The sequence below is a fragment of the Chiroxiphia lanceolata genome, chromosome 2 (assembly GCF_009829145.1).
Source record: "Chiroxiphia lanceolata isolate bChiLan1 chromosome 2, bChiLan1.pri, whole genome shotgun sequence".
Taxonomy (NCBI): domain Eukaryota; kingdom Metazoa; phylum Chordata; class Aves; order Passeriformes; family Pipridae; genus Chiroxiphia; species Chiroxiphia lanceolata.
Window position 1 is genome coordinate 88,015,986 of NC_045638.1, and position 19,028 is coordinate 88,035,013.

Below are 19,028 nucleotides of genomic sequence, written 5' to 3' on the forward strand. Positions count from 1 at the left end.
ACATGGCAGGCTGCTGAACACTGACATTTTGAATGTACATCTTCATAAAATATGCTCCAAATTGGTATGCAGCACACTTCTGTGACCACAGGAATTCATTGTGAATTGAAGCAGGAGGGGGATTTTCCAAAGCAAAGTCACTTTTTCCCATTAAATTACTATTGGGTTTTTTTCCAGGAGCGTCATTATCTAGTTCAGTTAACAGAGAAAGGCCAATTAGACAAACAGTGCTGACCTGTTAAACTTGAATTTACCAGCCAGAATTCAAACAAACAGCATTCTGCTCCCCACTTGGGTTTACTGATTTTCTCTTAATAATGTCACTGGAGTTTAAAAAAATAAAGAAATAAATGGCTGGAGAAAATGGGTGGATTGAACGAAAGTGTTACAAACGTTAAAGGAAAGTAATGCAAACAGTAAGAGCACTAAGACAAGAAAAAGTTCTATGTAATTGGAAGAGAAGATGTTCCATTTCCTTTCTAAAATCAAATGCAAACTGCTCATGTGACTGATTTAGTATTGAACAAGAGAGGAAAAATTGCTTCTTGGCATTTAAATGGAAATGTTTCTTGTTCCGAAATCTTGGAAGCTTGCATACTGTATGCTTTTTGAAAGGCTTATACAATTACCATTGAATTTGGATGAGGTCTATTACTAACAATATATATATTTTTCTCAGTTAAACTTTTTCCTTCCAGAGACCTAAATTACCTTTGTCTAGAGTCTAAAATCCTGATGTGGAATATATTCCAGAGGTAATAAAGCCAATGCAAATATATTTCATTTTTAATATGTATGACTGAAAAAATAGTGAACAGCAGCAGCTATTTTGCTAAGCAGACCTTTATGTGGAGGACTCTGCTGTTTCAAGATGATGTTCTGATTTTCTGTGTACCTTTTTAGTCTGATTTCTGGGTTTGGAATAAAACATATATCTTACATCTTGCTTTCCAGAAAGGCTGGAAATTTTAGGACAAGAGAAAAAGGTAGAACATAGCAGACTTGCACCTGGCTGATTTAAAGATATGCCATCAAGAGGATAATTCCCATGTATCTCAAAGCACTGCATGAAGTACTGCAGTCCATTATGTTCAGCACTCTTCTTACAGTGCAGTTGTAGGGCTGAATCCAGTATCACTCCAAGATTTGTGATGCCAACACAAGCCATGCAGAGACTGTTGCTGAAAAGTTTTGTAAGAATAAATTTTGAGGACTGACTTGAAAGAGAAAAATGTGATTATTTGGTGAATGAGAAAATGATAGGCTGAGTGTAAATTGCAATGGGTGATGTATCCTGACAGGGACAAGTTATCGAGGACTTGACCAAGGTCAGGTAGTGAAGCAGTAGCGGGGCCTGACACTTAGCAACACCACAACCCTTTCTTGCTTCAGACAGTGTTGAATAGCAGCATCAAATAGCCCTAATTTCCTGTCACTACTGTTTAAAACCAAACCAAAACAAATAAAACCAAAACAAACCCCTCACAAATATTTAGAAGGCAGAAACTGGCAGGACTGATCTTCCCCCTAAAGAAGAATTAACCTCAAATTACACAATTGAAATCTTGCAGGCCTTCTTCCTGAGAATTTGATTTCAATTCTCAAACAACACAATTATGTAAAAAAAATTACGCTGTAATAGTAATAATAACTGATTATGATAATAATGGCATCTCCCGACACCACTGTGGATAATGATCCCTGACTCCAAAAGCAATGTTATGCAAGCTGCCTAACTAGGGACAAGGGGCAAGGGAGGAACAGAGGTTTCCCGCTCCTCATATACATGTGCTGAAGCTGAAGACCACCTGACTACAAGAAGAGACGGAGGTTCACCAGGGCCAGGACATGAAGGTACCACCTGAGTCAGCTCTCCTTCTTATTCTTGTGCCCACCCAGATCCCCATCCCATCCACATGCTGAAGCCAATGCCATTCCAAGTCATCCCCATGCCTATTCCATGCCCAAACCCAACCCATGCCTGTCATATGCCCAAGTACATTCTCTCTCCTACCTATTACCTTCTAATTCTTATGTCCACACTCAGTCCATCTCATCACCAAGCCCGTACATCTGTACCTGTCAATGTCATGCCCATTCTCTCCTCATACCCCTGTCCATCCGGTCTCCATGCCATGCCTATGTCCATTACCCTGCTATACCTAGGCCATACACATCTCTTCCCCATGCTCATGTTATATCCACATGTATTCTGTGCCCATCCGCTCTGCATGCCCACCTGTATGCCCAACTCCCCTTCATGTCCATGCCATGCCTGTGCCCTGCTCCTTCCAATGTCCATGCCATGCCCATGTCTGTGTCCTCCTCTGATCCATGCCTATGCCAGGACTGTGTCACGCCTATGTCAGTGCCTATTCCTATCTCATGCCAATGCATACATCTTCCTAATGCCCATGCCATGTCCAGGTCTATGTACATCCCTGACCCATGCCTATTCCATGATCACTTCATGCTCATGCCCATGTCTATATTTTCCTCTGCCCCTTGTTTATGACACACCCATGATATGCTCGTGCCATGCCCACGCCCGTGTCCCACTCCTCCCCATGTCCATGCCACGCCAACGTCTATGTCCTCTCCAGCCCCATGCCTATGCCACGTCCATGCCCATTCTCATCTCCTCCCCGTGTCCATACCACCCCATGTCCGTTCCCACCCAATGCCCTTTTCCACATATCCGCACGCCGTGTCCGAGCAGTTCCCACGCCGCCGGGGTGGGCAGCCGCCAGCCGCATGTGCGCCTGTCATTCCAGCCGGGAGCGCCGGCTCCTGCCTCCCATTCATGTAACCTGTGTGTGTCTCTCTTTCTCTCTGTGTGTAACAGCGAGAGGGAGAGAGCGAGCGAGGCACGGAGAGGAGGAGGAGGAGGGGGGGAAGCTTTAAATAAAGCCTTTGGATTGCAGCTGCTTATTTTGGGCAGTCCTACCAGGACGATTCCTGCCAGGAAAGAAGCTGGACCAGTCGTTGTTTTGTTTGGGTTTGTTTTTTGGGTTTTTGTTTTTGGGTTTTTTTTTTTAATTTATTTTGATTTTGATTTTTGGGGGTGGCAGAGGTGTATCTCCGATCTGCCTGCGGAGATGAGCTCCGGTGCCTGCCTGTAGTTTCCACTTTTGGATCGCTGGACACAGAAGTGGTATTTCGGTGGGGGGAAGCTGCAGACATGGTAAGCTTCGCTTTTTCCTGTGAAAAGTGTATTTATGATATCGGCTCCCTCCAGTTTTCCCTTCCCCCTTTCCTCTTCCCACTAAACAGCCGTGCACACGGATTGAGGCTGGGGAGAAGCTCCCTGAATCCTTGGTTTTCCCTCCCCAGCATCCATCCATGCCTGCTGCCCAGTTCCCTGCCCTCCCTCGCACAGTTTGCAGCAATTCAGGGAGGCAAAGATGCTGCGGGAGGCTCCGGGCTGGAGGGAAGGGGGGGGGGGGGAGGCGGATCAAGCACCCCCAGACTGCCAAAACCTTGCTTCAGGGTATGTTTGGAGTGGATTCTCCCATCCAACCTTCCCCCTCCCCGACCCTTCCCTCTGCACCCCGAGCGGTGCGGCTGTGCTGGAGGAAGGCAGCAGTGCAGATTGGGAGGCACAGGAGCAAGGATGCAGCTTTAAGATCAATCGATGTTATTTATGTAATAGTAAAAGCGGGGAGGAGAGGGGGGAGAAAAAAAAAATTAAAAAAAAAAGTACCTCGATATTTCTCAGCTCACAAGGTACCTTTGGCTCTGCCCGAAACCCCCATACCCATGTCCTGCTGCAGGGTGGTGCGTAGTGGGAGTGTGTGTGTATGTTTACATTTGGATCTGTGCTAGAGTCAGGGATGGGGATGGGGTCTCCCATTTTCCAAGGAAAGGTGGGTTTGCCTCCAACAAAAAACAGGAAAAAAGAAATGCGCTTGACTGCAAGTTGAGTGACAAGTCTGTTTCTTAGGCGTTAAATGTTAAAGACTTGCTTCCAGCCATGCCCTGCTAGATTTAAAAGCTCCCCCAAATAGTGTGATGTTGGGGAAAAGATGCTGGAGTGATGCAGTGGTTCAGACTCCCGCTTCTATTCTCAGCAGTTTGCATTCTCAAATACAAATTTTGGCTTTTGAACATAAAACCAGGATGCTACCAAAGGGCATTTATTTCTTGGGAATTGTTTTGATTAAAAATATAGATCTTTTCTTACTATAAAATATCTGAGCTCTTTTACATGTAAATAGGTAGTAGTTAAGGAATGCCAAATCTTTAAAAAAATAATAATTAAAACCCCCAAATTCTTAAAGTATTTACAAGGCAGTATGTATTTACTTTCTTACCATGACCACGCTTAGAAATTCACAGCGGTTACAACCATGTAAGCACATGATTTGAGAAAAAAAAAACAAAACAAAACAACCCCCCAGAAAAGCCCAAATAAAACCAAAAAACATATTTATGCCACAGTCTTGTTTTACGGGATACACAGTTCGAAATACATTTTTTCATACAGCCAAAACAGAGATGAATAAATGCTTATTGAATAGACAGACAAGACCTTTTTGCATCTTGAATGTATTTGCTCATGGCTTTTCCTGGAAAGTTCAATTATTTTTGATTTAAAAATGATAATTAAAAAAAGCAAAACAACACAACTCTGAATCTAGCTAAAAATTAATCTCTCCACCTCCACCCCATTTTCCTCCTTAACTTTTTGCAGTGAAGTCTCACCTTGAATTTATAGCTGCATATATTTTTTTTTTCCCCTGAAAAAAGTCCTAGGTGACGGGAGGGCCATAAAATGAGAAAATGAGAGCAAAGCTTTGAAGTTGGAACTTGTCTGTATGCTTTATATTGGTAAACTTCTGCTGTAGCCTTGCAAGTTGTTAGTGTGCTGCTCGCTGCTCTGGGGCGCCGAGTTGGGCAGGGAAACTTGGCAGCTCCCAGCCTATCCCAATCCCATTTCTTTCTGCTTCGCTGACCCTAATAAAATTGCCTACTAGAAGGGTAGCCCCTCCCCTCCTATGGAAAGTGCTCTGCTCCCAACATGTGCACCATATGTGCCTGCAACACCCAAGGCTTAACGTATACACCTATACTATGCCAGCAGCCTGCATATGCCACCCTCACTCTGGGTCTGCTAAGAACTGAGGATCGGCCATTGGGAACCCCAAACTCTCCCCTGATAGCTGGGGGAGGCTGGGGCTGAGCCAGTGATTTGTATTTAATTTATTTCATTGGCCTTTTCAGAGCCAGGCACCTCCCACTTAGTGCCTCAGCGTGTAGTACTTTTATGGGCTTGGGTGGAAAAAACAAGTAGTATATGTGTTCGTGTGTATATATTCAGTATTGGGGGGGGGCACAGAGGGAGGAAGATGCATCTCTTGCACTGTTTTGCAGTGAAACGACTTCACAGCAGCTTGATTGGCTCTGCCTGTGTTATAAGGCCGTAGGAATTTGCTGGTTTGCGGTCATCGTGAGCTGCCCTTCCCTGTGAAATTCCCAGCTCCCAGACTCTGCCACGCTGCTGGATCACTCCTTGCTGGAGTGGGCTGGTTTGTGGACAGTCAGATTCTCTGCTGCCATGATCCGTTGAGAATGTGATCTCCAAGCCAGTGCATGGGCAAGGAAAATTAGGGTCTGTGCTGATTTGCAGCAGATCTGGGGGTAGGGAGGGGACTCTGAGGTCGCGGTGTGTGGCCAGGCTTTTCCCGGGCACGTGAAAATGTAACCTGTGGTGTTCTTCCCTCGAGAGCCGGGCCATTGCTCTGCACCACCCTGGGAAGGGGCTCTGCACAAACAACTGGGGCAGGGAAGGAGGGGAGGTGCCTTTGCAGACAACCTGTTTCAGTTTTTTTCCCCTTTTCCCCTCGAAACAAAACCAAAACAAAACAAAAAATAAAAACAAACCACCAAGACTGGGAATTACTGCCACTGCACTGAGATGCAATATATCCCTGCAGGGACTCTGCCTCTGTGCCTCACCTTCCCTTCCCGTCCATACCTGCATACATGTGTACACATCTTCACAAGGGGAGATTTTCAATGTATCTGTCATTTATGTGTGTGATCTGGAGAAGAAATGTCATGTTTTGGTGGAGAAAAATGGCCATTAGTGTGGAAAGAGGTCCTCAGGCTGCTCTTTGGCAGGAAAAGGGGGAAAAGGCAAAAGAAGATGCATAAGTTAACTTCGTAGTTTCCTGTTCTTATTAGCAAGGGGTCTCGATTTAAAAAAGGCTTTTGTGGAGAGAATTTGCCTTCTCTGATTTTAAAGGATAGGGAAAAATTATGGAGAGATGAGAGTAAAGCTGCTTGACTGGTTTTGGTTGGTAGAGGAGATAGCCCCTCTCCCTCCCTTCCAATTTATTTTACTACATGGACGGAAAAAGAGAGAAATCTCTCTGATTTCCGTGGGTCTGGGGAAGCAGTGAGATTTGGGCTGAGAAGACACTGCATTTTTTAAGTCCTTGTAGCTTAATTATTTGCCTTGACTCATTTAAATTAGATGCTTTCCTATCGTTTTGGTGAGCAGATAGTACACAGGCAAGGGAAAATGATGTTCTCTTTTGTTTTACAGAGTGAGAATTTTTTTGCTTTTATTTTATTTGATTGATTTCCTGGAATGTATAATAACTGTTATTTCATTCTCTCTACAACGTGCACACTATTCCAATTAAGAGCCTACTCTGATTATTTTTAACCTGGTAGTTTACCATTTCTCTGCTTAGGAGAACAAATAGTTGAGTTCTTGCACTTTAAAATAACTGTGATGCTTAAGCAAAACTACCTTTTCCCTGGGAAAGTCGTCTCCAGTTCTGTCAAGTTCCCACTTCAATGGTTCATTTTCTGACAGAATCACATCTTTGCAAGAAGCAGAACTATGATCTTATGTAACTTGATGTTTCCAGATCAAAAGTTACAAATATTGCAGTAATACCAGGATGAGAGAGATTTGACAGGAGGAATGTTGCGTGGCATATTTATTATTAGGATTTCAAATCAAGGAGGTTTTAAAAATTTATGAGGGGAAAATTAGAATTAAAAAATATGAATAAACAAAAACTACTTTGATATCTTCTTTAACATCACTTTTTCCTTTTATCTTACCTCTGTAGGCAGTTGAGACTTTATTTTTTCTTTTTTTAAAGCAAACCCTTCCGTGTTTAAGAAATGTGTAATTGTAATTTCAAGAAGTGAAGTATCCTGAAACTTGATCTCTCTCTGATTTCATTCAAAGAAATGAAACCGTAAATCAATGTCAATTCAGATTTAAAGACTGGTTGTTACTTTTTCTGTTACAAGGTCTATCAGCATAGCTTATTGTAACTAAAAGCTAAAATACTCTATTTCTGCTTTGAACTGACAGATTGGCATTGCTAGACACTTTGACAAAGTAACTTGCACCGCTTGCCAGCAAATTGGGTATTCATGGATCCTTGACCAATATGTTTCAGAGAAAAAAGTATTGTAATTTTTTTTTTTAAAGTATAAGTACATGTATGCATTTCCTCTTTGCTGTAGAATAAAAAGAAAAAGAATCACTGAGAAATTTATATCCTAACTATATCGGTGTAATCTGAGGAGAAGTGCTGTAGTGTGGCTATAGGACTTATATTTTTAGTCAGGAATAAATATATGATTTGCATTCCTCTGTGCTATTTCACCATCACTGCACTGATATTCAAATAATTTACTTAGAAATATATATTTTTTTTGCCAGCTGTTCTACATCATTCTCCCTGAAACATCTTTAAAGACACAGTTGAAATATGAATAGGAGGGCACATTTCCTTGGCTGTGTGCAGTTATAAACACTCTTTATGGAAAGTTCTAATTTCTTGGAAAGTTTGAGCCTTACTCACAAATATCCTTTTGCCTTTATATATCACATTGCTGAGAACGAAACTGTTTGTGCTGAAGTGGGATTCAAACTTTATCGTATGTTGTCCTGCTGGGTATCAGCAGAGGTGATCTTTTGAATGTGAAGATGTCCATGAAAGCAGACATGACCATGAAAGTAGAATTCTCTGTTCTTCCAGTGTGTTGGCAGAAGGAGGGAAAAGCATCATGAAAAAGAAGGGCTGGCAGATAAGTTTCCTATTCCAAATTAGAGTTGCTTTCTAGGATTTGACACATCTTTGTTCTTATTTTAAGTGGGAGAAAGAGGGAAGAAAAAGCGAGGAGTTGCTGATGGTCGATTTAAGTTAAGGAGCTCACTGAACTGCATTTATCAGTCCATTTAAATGGGGATGATTCAATTAGATTACACAGATATCTCCACATGCTTTAGTGAGGTAGTATTTGCTACTGTCTAGGATAACCACTGCAGTCAAGAATGCTGCTTCAGTACCATAATCACTGCTAAGGCACTGGTGGCAGATGTGCTACTCAGGCAGTAACAGCAAATGTGAAAACAGGAGATGTCTTGTTGCCCACTGATTTAGGTTTTAGGTGATTATTCAATGCAGTTTTCTCTTCAAACACTGAGTAGAAGGTGTAGCACTTGCCTGCCACATGTGTTTGCACACACTGAGCCTTCAAAGTATTCTGGAGATTGATTAGTTAAACAGTCAAAAGTTAGAAAACAGAATATTAAATCCTAATTTACTGTTTTAATCCAACCCTGCATTATGTATGTAATAAGGGCTCACCGGCTTTGTTACCTCCTTCTCAAACTCCATTAAGTGTAATGAAAATGTTAGACTTGCTTAAAAAATCCAGCCTAGGCCTGTTCCTTCTGGGGAATATGGGGTCCATTCATAAAATCAATCTTCTTTATCAAGAGTTGGACCCAATGAACCTTGTGGGTCCCTTTTGACTCAGGATATTCTATGCTTCTATGATACCATGCTGTATGGAGGATAAGAGAAGTCAGGATTCAATTCCTGGGCAGGAGTGTCATCAAATGCTATCTGCCTACATAAAATCAAAGTTATGGAGGTCAGCAATTCATAAACCATCTCTTCCAGTAGGTCACCTGGACTTAAATGCCCCAATCTTATAAATGAACCAAACTCCCAGATTTTATAATGGAAAGTTTTCAGTATTCTGCTAAGTCCTTTTGAAATGCCTCTGTGCATTTGGATGCTGAAAACCATTTCATCCTCACCTCTGTAACATAAAGAAGAATAGGAGGGGAGAGTTTGGTTAGTCAAAAAGCCTTTAGAAGTAACTGCCCAAAGTGATTGGGAAAACTGATGGAGCATGAGAGACACTGGAATTTGCTTTCTGCCTGTTGATACAAGCAGCGTTAGGTGGTTGGGCTGTGGGCAGCACAGATCCCGTCAGTCAGGAACGAGCAAATGCTGCTATTTCTCGAAAATTACCCTTTGTGCAGGTGGGCTTAAGGTGTGATCAGGTTTTTGACATTGGCACAGATTTTTGTGCTAGAAAGCAGAGAACAATCTCAAGAGCCAGCCTGCCGATGCATTCCTACAGACAGAGCCATGACTGGGGGTTACTTACAGTTCTTCCTTACTGTGCTAAAACAATGCAGAGTTCACACGGCCTTTAATTGCTGTTGTGGATGTTTGACGTGTCAGCAGATCTGACCGGGCTGCCAAGATGATCATACAGAGGTTGCAACACACTCTCACACAGTTATGAAATGTTGGGTTGAAGAAACTTGCCCAGCATTGCCCACAGTTCTGGGGCATCATTTGGCTGCCTTAATCTGAAACACATTTGTCCTCATTCCTCAGTCCTCTGCTTAGTCACTACAAACCGTCCAGCTCTGCTACGGGTGAGATTGGGATCATAAACCTCCTCTTCTACTCCTCATCCTCACTGCTTCATCTCCAGGCTGGCTTGGATAAAACACTGTCTTGTGAATAATGACTTTCGTTATTCAGGACACTGAATTAAGGCAACTTTCATTGAGGTTTTTACTTAAATTCTGGGTCTCCAATATGTACATTTGAATCTTATTATTTGTCTCTTAGTCTAGTCTGTGTTGAATTTTTTTTTTTTTTAAGTCTTGCAAAAGCTAGTAGCTTTGTGGCATTGCCACATTTTAGTATCCGTATGTGTCTATGACTTAAATTAATAGATTATCATCTCTTGATTTAACAGAGTACTCTGCTCCTCTAAATAGATCCTTTAGTCCATCCTGCTCAGTCTGCTCCTCTCCTCATCTCCTGCCTCTTCCAGCTCTGTTCTGCAATCCCATTTTCACCCCTCTAGCCCCTACTCTTCAGGTCTGTCACCCCAATATCACTCAGCTCCTCCCAGCTTGGGATCATGCTGAGTACCAGAGACCATCTCCAACTGTAATTGTGATACTTGGATGCAAACCTAGCACATCCTATAGCACCAAGTATCTTGTTTAGTCACACACAGGCAGAAATGTAAGTGATGGAAACTGGTAAATATGTACAAATTAACCCAGGAGCATGTAGCAACAGTTCTTTTATCAAAGATGTCTAAATTTGGCTTAATTCATACACATGCACACAAAATTCATTAGAAGAAAAACAGTTCTCTCCCCGGCAAATTTCAAGTCCTTCCTCTATAGTCCTAAACATCACAGAGGAGGTTCTAAAGAGAAGGCTAAAGCCTTTTTTTTTTTTTTTTTAACGTGAGTAAAACAACATATTTTTCCCTAGCCCTGTTCTCAGAATCTGCTGAACTGTTTTGACTGAAATTTTCCAAAAAAATTCAGCCTGAGGCAGACAGCTGGCATGGAAATTTTTAGGCCAAACAACTTGCTTAGTACAGTTATAAGAAACTGTGAACACTGTTTTATTATTAAAGCTGCCTCGCTCTTCTCATAATTGACAGCACTACCAACTTTACCTTTCCCTAATAAACAGAGAACTGGAAATTGTGTTACAAACTAATTTTGTATTTGTGCATTTTATAGATTTTTTATACATTGGAAATTTATTATAAAACTGACACATGCATTTCAGCATATGTTAGCAGATGATGAAATCTCAAGCTTCCTGGAAACCAAAGTGAATACAAGTAATGAGAATCCCACCAAGTCACATCAAAGTGTTACAACATTGCAGGATTTGTAAAATGGGATTAAACCCAAACAAATCTCAGGAGACCTTGAACTGCCAGAGCAATCGCACAAATGCCTATATATCCCACCTCTGGGTTCATGGTCCTGCTAACAGAAGAATTCTGATTTAGTATAACAACATTCTATTGTAACAGCAACTGTTATTGTAAATCACAGCTAAAAAAACCAAGGTAAAAAAAAAAGGAAAACCTTAAAACTGAAAGAACAGATAATTGCATTTTGGTATGATCAGCTTTTTTTCTTTTGTTAACATCATTACAGGTGACCTCTCTGGCTGTAGTTTCACATCAGAGCCGACCTCAGGACCCATTGGCATAAAAGGAGAGGGGTCTTGCTCTCTCTCTCTCCTCCCATCCCAATGTCCTCTCTCCTCAGCTCCTGTCCTTTCACTCCTTCAGAATATGTCTGATGATTTATGCCCTTTTGACAAGGGTAGGACAAGGGGTAATGAGTTTAAGCTAAGAGAGGGCAGGTTTAGATTCGATGTTAGGAAGAAATTCTTTACTGGGAAAGTGGTGAGGCACTGGTACAAGTTACCCAGAGAGTTGCCCATTGTTCAATGCCAGGTTGGATGGGGCTTTGAACAACCTGGTCTAGCGGAGGGTGTTCCTGTCCATAGCAGGGGGGTTGGGACTAGATGATATTGAAAGCCTGTTCAAACCCATTCTATCATTCTATGATTCTATAAATTAATTAATCAATGCAGGAAGAAACAAACTCCATCTTTTGCTTGGTTTTTTGTTTGTTTGTTTTGGGGGTTTGTTGTTATTGTTTTGTTTGTTTGTTTTCTGAGTTAGTGACTTGTATCAGTGTGGTGGAAGCATGTACCAAGGAGAAGGGAGTAAGAAAGCGGTATAAAGAGCTTTTTGGAGGTGATGAGTTTTTAGGTTAGTCCCATGACTCAAGAGGGTTGTTTTTTTTTGATTGCCAACTGTTTACAGGATTTTTATTGTACTGATATAAAGTCTCATTTTATTATTAAAACACAGAGTGCACTTTTTCATTACAGTCTTCTGTCTTCAGGACAGTCTTTTGAACCATCCTGCTCAGTAGACACTGAAGCAGTTGCCCTCTAACAATTTGCTGGATTCTCTTTGAACCCAGTGTACAGTTGTGATAGCCACAACAAAACCTTTCGAAATTTAAAATCATTCAAAGAGTGAATAAGCCTTCCTGTTTTTCTGCTTTAAACACTCAATTTGGTAATTTCATTAGATGACTACTACTTTGTGGGTTATACAACAGGATCTAATAGAGGTCTGTTCCTCCTAGTTTTTGTTTTTATTTTTTTATTCCAAGCTTAAAGTCCTCACCCTACTTCATCTATTCTTCAAAAGTCTTTCTGTATTTCCTGATAATCTTTGCAGCCTTTTTCTCTGCCTTTGTTAATTCTACTCTATATTTGGTAGATGGGTAGACCCCAAATGGATGCATCATTAAAACAGAAATGTATCGTTAGCTTATACATCAGCCCATATTCTACTGATATTTAGTCTGGAGAGAAGGAGGCTCAGGCACCTTATCACTCTCTACAACTACCTGAAAGAAGGTTCTGCTCTGGTGGGGGTTTGTCTCCTTTCCCAAGCTGGAAGTGACAAGACAGAAAGAAATAACCTCAACTGGCACCAGGAGAAGTTTAGATTGGATATTAGGAAAAATTTCTTCACTGAAAGAGTAATCAGACATTGGAACAGGCTGCCAAGGAAGCGGTGGAATCACCGTGCCTGAAAGCGTTCAAAAAGTGGTGGATGTGGTGCTTAGGGACATTGTTTAGGAGTGGACCTGGCAGTGTTAGTTTAATGACTGGACTCTATGATCTTACAGGTCTTTTCCAAACTGAATGATTTTATTATTTTTCTCTTTTTGTTGTCTATTCTTTCCCTAACATATCCCAAGATTTTCCCTGCACTGCACATTTGACTGGCATGAACAGAGAGCCAGTATATGTAGAGTGCATCCTGCGGAGATTCCTCAGCCACCTTCATGTGTGGCACCAGTTAATTTAGAGCCCACATTGTGTATGTATTGTTAGAATTGTTTCTCCTTTTATGCATTATGCTGCTTTTATTGATACTGAATTTCATCTGATGTTTTTATAACCCATCTTGTTAGTCAGTACTGTGAGAGTAGGTTGTTGGAGGCTTCATGAGAGAATCAGAAAGCCCAGCAATGAAACAGGCTCTCATTTTGAGATAATCTGAGCAAAAATATAACCAACAAAATAACCTTAATACAAAGTAAGAACAACCAGCCTGCCTGTCTTGTGACATCTGACAGTGAAGTTGTCTGTGGCTCAAATGATTTTGCTTCTCATCCGCATCGCATCTAACAGAGTCTTTTTTCTTATACGTCTTTCTACTGATTGTTTGCTCTTCCCCCAAACAGCAAAGTACACCCTTTGCTTCATCCACACTGGAGCACCAGAGTCCTGAACCAAGGGAGAACCTAATGATCATCTTCTCACAGACTGACATGTTTCCCCTGTATCTCCATCTCCTTTCTATCCCAAAATCCACATTGTGTTCATGATACCCCACAAAGACACATGGGATTTAAAAACTTTTAGTACTCACTTGTTTTTGCTTCTGTCTCACAAGAAAGTGTGAGCAGACACAGCCACCTGCCTGTGACTTAGAGCCCTGTTTGTTGACAAGCATTTGGGTCTGCCTATACGGCGGTTTCTTTAGGGCTTGGTTTTTATGACTTATAATTGCTAGTCCTGTTCATAATAATATTTGGGATTTTAGAGATGCACAAATGACTCATATAGAAGCTACAAACTATTGCTTACAGCTCTGCATATCCCACATATGTTTGTGGCTCTTTGTGCCGAACACTGCTGATCATGGGCTCTGGGGAGCAGCGTTATTGTACATCTGCATCACTCTGTTTTGTATTATTTTATACCTTTCACTTAATTAATGTTTAGTTGAATTTTATGTATTTATTAATTTTGGCTGATGTCTTCTCCAGAGATTATCAGACAGCAAACATCTAGTTGAGGACATGGTAACACGGAAGAAGGGGATATCAGAAGTTGATACTAGGGAAGAAAAGTGGGTCTTTTGGGGGGTGAGAAAATAAGGGAATACCAGAAACAGAGCTGGATTCCTTCAGCCAGTGCTCTGTTGTGCTCTGTGCACTGAAGACTGTTTGATTCTTTTTTCCTTTGTTTTTGGGGTTTTTTCCTCCCTCCCTTTCAGAGCATGGAAGGCTAAAAATTCTATAAAATCCCTTCTGTGCATGAAATATATACATCAATAAAATCAGGATGCCTAGCCCTGGCAAAGCTGCCCAGTCAAATGCGTGTGTGTGAGTGGGCATATATTCTTCATATATGAATATTCCTGTTTATTTCTCTCTCCTTCCCTCTCTTCAAATGAAAACACCTGGACTTAATTTTAAACAAAATATGTGATAGCTCACCTTGCGTCATGTTTCCTTGAATACTTCATTAGAGCCTTTTTTTAAAATGTGGACTGTTTTATCAGACCAAGTATTTGGAAGCGGACATTCCCAGTGACAAAGATGTTTTGAAGATAACAAAAGCCAGTCCCATCCAATCTTGTTTGAATCCTCAAAGCTCCACAACTCTTTAACCTAAACCAGGGCCAGATCCAAGGATCATTACTGTTAACTCAAAGGCTCCTGTTGGTTTTAATGGGCTCTGGATCAGGCTTTTTCACTCCTGCTGTGTAACAGTGCTGGCTCCCCCAGTGCAGAAACATGAAATGGCCATGAAAATTGAAGGCTGCTTTGGAAATGGATGTCATTTCCACTGCTGGACTAATTGAGCGTGCAAGGCTGGGAGTGGGGTAGGTTTGAGGTTTTCTTGATGTTTCCAAGTAAGTCAAAGTTCCTATAATGAAAACATGCAGAGTGGTATTTTGTAACTATTTTTATATCTACATCAGACTTGATGTTAGTGGCTTTGAATTATTTAACGTTTTTCTTTCTCAGCTGTCATCTCCAGTGAGCTCCTATTGCAGGGCTGCAGGAGTTGTGTAAGGAACAATGCAGGAGCCTGGCATTGCTGCTGGTGATGGGGGGAGTTTGCCTGGTTTTGTTTTGTTTCATGTCTTTAATCCTATTTTATCCTTTCTTTTGCTGGTGAGAGGGACATCAGGCCAAGCTATTAAATCATACTGACCGGCGTGGGCTGAAAATGAAGTACATGCCAGCTAAGACACAAATAGGGAGTTTTCTGCTTAAACCACTGAGAACTAATGTCTGTCACATAGGAAGAGCCAACTATTTAACATTCAGTCTATTCAAAAAACATTATTATGTCCCAATGGTAATTTAAAACCACATCTGTTAGAACCATATGTGGGGAAAGTATGCCTTTTTTTTTAGCCTTTTTTTTTAAGTCCCAAGTTACCCTGTTTATAGGGTCATCTTCAACGTGGGCCTCTTTTAAAATTTCAGACTGACAGCCATGAAATGCATGGAAGAAAAGAACTAAATGAATTGAACTCATCTTTTCCCCTTTGTAATTAATGTGCAGGCTTTTAGTGGATATCTGCAAGTAGACATCCAGCTTTGAAAGGAAACCTATAGACTGGGATCATTCCTTATGCCTCTGTTGTCTATAACCTGATATTTGTTTTTTTGTCTGAGTTATTGGATATTCCACAGGGTTTTTTTTTTCCTTGCTGTAATTCTAGCTTTGCATTAACAATGCATATGACCTTTGAAAATATTTCTTTTGGGTAGTCAGAGCATCTGATTTTTACTTTGGATAATTGCCATTGGATTATTCCGTCCTTAGAAACAGAAGATATAGTTTTGTTTTCAAAGCATCCCATCATTATTATGTGACCAGTACTAACTGGCATAAACTTGAGACTCTTGAACCTTAACAGTGCTAATAGCATATCTGACATGGCTAGTGGAGGTTGGCTCCACGGAACCCTCAGGTGAAAATATCTACTACAGGCCCCTCATGATGTGGTGGGAAAAGGGCTCTGTGTCACCCGTAAATTGAGTGAAACATCCTTTACCGTGTCTTTGTGTACCTATTAATCCCAGCTAAAAGCAAGCACCTGAGTGAATTGGTTTGACAGATAGTAGTTGGTGGCAAACACACTTCAAGCACAGAAGTCAAAGTAGCTCCTTATTCCCTCACCCTGTCACCTGCTGGTTCTTCTGCCTGAGAAGAGTCTTCAATAAAACCTGGACAAAACTGAATTCCCAAGTGACTGGCAAGCACTAACTCTTTCTGTGCTTGGTGAGACAATGCACTGTGTTGTGGCAGGGAACATTTCCATAATGCTGCCCCACTTCTCTGAAGTCCAGTTTAGGATGGTGATAGCAGGAAGAGCTGGGCTTCAGTTATGGTGGACAAGCTGAAACACCAAATACTGGTGTTCAGTCTGTGATCCCGTGTGGTTAACTAAAATTGTGTGTATTACATGATGAATTTAGAGCACTCTCAGACCTAAAGCTGACCACTCCAAATATCCCCCCACAATATACAACAAATTACTGCTCTGATGAGCCTTTCATATAAGTGCCAAAGTTTAGTCTTGTGTGGAGTCCCACTTCCTCGTGTAATGGATTTTCCCATTGAGTGCATCCACATCATCAGGCTTTCTACTGTTTCTCCATCAGAAATAGACCAAGTATCTCAGAGAGAAATAATCAGAAAATAAATAAATGAGCACACAAGTTGTATTCATAAAACCACCATTCATGAACTACATGTCTTTAAATGGCATTTATAGCATGGCATAATGTGCATCCCCCTCCAGCTGTGTTTTAAGCACTAAGCAATGAATTTCTTTGCTAAATAGGATGTTAGTGATCCCAAAGTACAGAGCACCTGATGACCCAAGAGTTAAATATGCAGCTATAAATAGCATGCTTACTTTGATGGGAAGCATTGTATTGTAATTTTAGCACTAATTAAAGTTTGGTTGTAGGCATGAAATATCACAGTTTTTCAGGAACATGTGTAAATCTCCAAAATTAATCTGGTTTTTGTTATCTGAATGTTTTGGCAGAGTTGTGTCATTGCATATGAAGTTTTACGAGTAGCAATATAATAAAGACGGGTTTGCATGTCAATGAGCAGCATTTCTTGATTCATTTTTGTTAATCAAGTGCTGAAGTTACATAGGAATGCGTTAATTTATTCTTGGTTTAAAATGAAAATCCACTGAGTCCTGTAGTGAGTTTGATGTTCAAAAGGTTTTGTGGGGTTGATTGCTTCCAGATAAGTGGGAAAGGAGCTACACTGAAAAAATTCACTGCAATTTGCATGATGTGCATGGAAAATGTGGGGGGAAAATGAAGAAAGCTAAAAGAGAAACAACACACTTTTATGTTTTTGGCACAGCATACTTCATATTCCTACTCCCTGTCCTTGTGTGATCCCTTAGCACTTGATAGATGAGAAAGATAATTGTTGATCATTTCATGAAGCTCTGCCAGTAACACATACCAAATATAATTAAACCTCCAATTTTATGTTTTTAAATACTTTTTTTCACCAAATATAGCAACTAATCGCTTTCTGTCAGAGCAAGAGGAGGCAAGGTGTTTTGGGTTCTATTTTCTAGCCCCACTTAGTGTGAAATGTGGGGGTTTTAATTTTCAAAACAATTCCTCACTTCTGCTAGATCGCTTCACCTTTGAGGTCCCCTGAGAGTCATTCTGGAACTCCAGGAAAATTGCCACAACTGGTGTTTTTGCTTCTTAGGCTTCTTTGCATGGTTGAGTTGGACCAGCTCCAGTAATTCCTTGTCTCACTAGGTAAATCACTTCAAGATTCTTGCAGCTGGGACAACGAAAAGGGAAGCTTAATGTCATTCATCTCTGATTTTAACCCTACACCTCTGGTGTAGATTTCAGGTTAATTTCTTGGAAGAAGTCCTTTTAAAATTTCTGTTGTCAAGATGATTCATTCCATCCAATGTTATTATTTTCTTCTCTATAATATAGACAAAAAATTTGATTGTGATCAACTTTGGTGCAGTCATGATCCTGCTCAAAATGAGGACAGACATTGCCCTTTAATAAGTGAGAATACCCAAGAAAGTATCATTTTGGAATGACAACTCGAGACCTGACAAATCACCTTCAAGGAAAAACAAGGGGAAATGACAGATTGATATTGAAAGTTAACACCTGACAGACATTTTCAGCGCAGCCTGTCTATGGCAGTCAGTCTCTGACTGTCCAGAGCCCAATTCCACGGGGACGTGCAGCATAATGCACTTTACTCTCTCCTTGAGCATGAGGGCATGCTCCATTAACTGACACTTGTTTTTACAGCCTACGTGCTAGACAGCTTGGGCGGAAGCTGAACAACCCCCAGTGTTGCAGATTGTGTCCAACAGGGCAAGTTAGATGATTCTCTCTTCTGTTACTGTTTCTTGGTCATTGTAGAGACATTAATTAAAGGCCATGCTTCCCAGTTCTAGTTCCTCATTTTCCTGGGTGAACCTTAAATATGAAACATAAATATAAAACAATTTCAAATGTCCTGATGTAGTTACACTGAGTAGTTATTAAGGAGACACTTTGACCATAGTAAGTAGTTTAAAGGAGGGGACATGGCGACTTCTGATAGGTTTGCAGATCTCTTTTGTGACCCAGGAGAACTCACTTGTATTTTTGTCTCAATTTATCTGTCCATAGAAAATGTTTTCTAATAACTTCCTAGTTATTTCCTCTTTGCCAAACCATTTTGGTGTCCTGGTAGCTCTGTCTCTGATTCTCCCTTCCTTTAATATATCACTGCTGTGTCCTGGCAACACTCGTTTTAAGATACAGAAATACAGTCAGTTCATCATTCTTCACTCAACATTGTTGAATGGGAATCACATTTGCAATCAAACTGTGAAGTAGAAAGCTAGTTGACCTGTCTTTTGGGACATTTGGTTTTATTAGGTTCCTACATGTGTTTACTTTGATTCCTTCAATGCTGTCCTAGAATACGATTCCAGGTAGATTGTAAAAATGTCAGTTTCTTCAAACACATGCACAAAATCCTTTCTAAATTTGTCAGATCTTCTCAATT

The 19,028-nt window shown here is 40.9% G+C and overlaps 1 protein-coding gene across 8 annotated transcripts in view; it reads left to right on the forward strand.

Moving 5' to 3' along the window:
- Positions 1-2,815: 2,815 nt before the first annotated feature.
- Positions 2,816-19,028, forward strand: part of TENM4 (teneurin transmembrane protein 4) — a 601,078-nt gene continuing 584,865 nt past the window's right edge. For 6 of the 8 annotated variants that reach the window (XM_032679110.1, XM_032679111.1, XM_032679112.1 and 3 more), the window contains exon 1: positions 2,817-3,184. The gene's annotated coding sequence lies outside the window, so the exon portion shown is untranslated. Of the gene's footprint in view, positions 3,185-19,028 lie in introns of all 8 variants that reach the window. The other 2 variants (XM_032679109.1, XM_032679119.1) reach the window with 2 other exon arrangements.